Below are 1,173 nucleotides of genomic sequence, written 5' to 3'. Positions count from 1 at the left end.
CTGATTAATAGGACAGTTTTGATAATCAATACATTGTACATTGTTATCTTTTTAGTGGTTATCCATAGTACAAGAAGCAGACAGGATATTCTGTCCAAACACTGTTAGTACACCTCTTTCTTCTCATTGAATTAAGCAAAAGTTCTGCTCTTAATTTATAAGACTTGGCTAAAAGCTCCTAATAGCAATGCAACCACCTCAAAAATAGATTGTCTTAAAATTTCTGCACTAAGTCATATTCCACTGTGTGGTGACATCACTTTTTTTAATAAATGAATCTACTGATGGACCTTTTGGTTGCCTCTAAACTTTGACAATCACTAGTAAATTCCCAAAAGGTTCTTGGGTGCATGTAAGTTTTTAACTCATTAAAATTTAACACCTTTGGGTGACTGAAGGAGTGTAATTGCTGGATCATATGGTACTTTGGTGAGAAGCCACCAAACTGTCCCTTAAGGTGGCCTTCTTGCAGTCTCACCAGGAATAAATGAGAGCTAAGTGGCTTCACATCCTCACCTTCATTTTGTATTGCCAGCATCCCAAATTTTGTTCGTTCTAATAGCCATGCAGCAGTATTTTATTTTATTTCCATGTTTTCAGTGGAAACTGCTTAGTGGTGTATGATATTGAACATATTTTCAAATGCTTCTTCACCATCTATGTCTTTCTTGATGAGAAATCTGGGGGTTGGGGAGATGGCTCAATAGAATAAGTGCTTCCCTGGCAAGTGCAAGGGTCTGAGTTCAATCCCTGGTCCCGCCAAAAATAAATAAATAAATAAATAAATAAATGTCAAATTGATGAGAAATCTGTTAGATCTTAGACCCATTTTTAAACTGTGCTGTCTGTGTTCTTACTGCTGGAATGTAATAGCTCTTTATATATTTTACCATCCACTTAGATAAAAAACTTTTATTATTTTACCAGTATTTCCTCCTAGTCTGGTACATATCTTTTCATTTCCTTGAAGATATTAACATATTATCCCAATGATATAATGCATAGAATCTCTGTTCTTTGAAATGATATAATACCTATTTGTAATCCTAGGCATTTTCAAATATTTCATAGTAATAGCAAAAAGGAATAAAAGTGAGTGTTTCAGACTAGAAGTCTTTACTATGCTAGTCTTAAGAAACAAACTGAGACAGGAAAAGGAATATTGTGGGACTG

The 1,173-nt window shown here is 34.4% G+C and overlaps 1 protein-coding gene across 3 annotated transcripts in view; it reads right to left on the bottom strand.

Annotated features, from left to right (window-relative positions):
* Ercc6l2 (ERCC excision repair 6 like 2) overlaps nucleotides 1-1,173 on the bottom strand; it is a 185,023-nt gene that overhangs the window by 126,676 nt on the left and 57,174 nt on the right. The gene's annotated exons all lie outside the window — the stretch shown is intronic.

The sequence above is a fragment of the Octodon degus genome, unplaced genomic scaffold (genome assembly GCF_000260255.1).
Source record: "Octodon degus isolate 3935 unplaced genomic scaffold, OctDeg1.0 scaffold00184, whole genome shotgun sequence".
Taxonomy (NCBI): Eukaryota; Metazoa; Chordata; class Mammalia; order Rodentia; family Octodontidae; genus Octodon; species Octodon degus.
The sequence above is the reverse complement of the archived record's forward strand: the minus strand, read 5'-3'. Positions and strand labels throughout refer to the sequence as shown.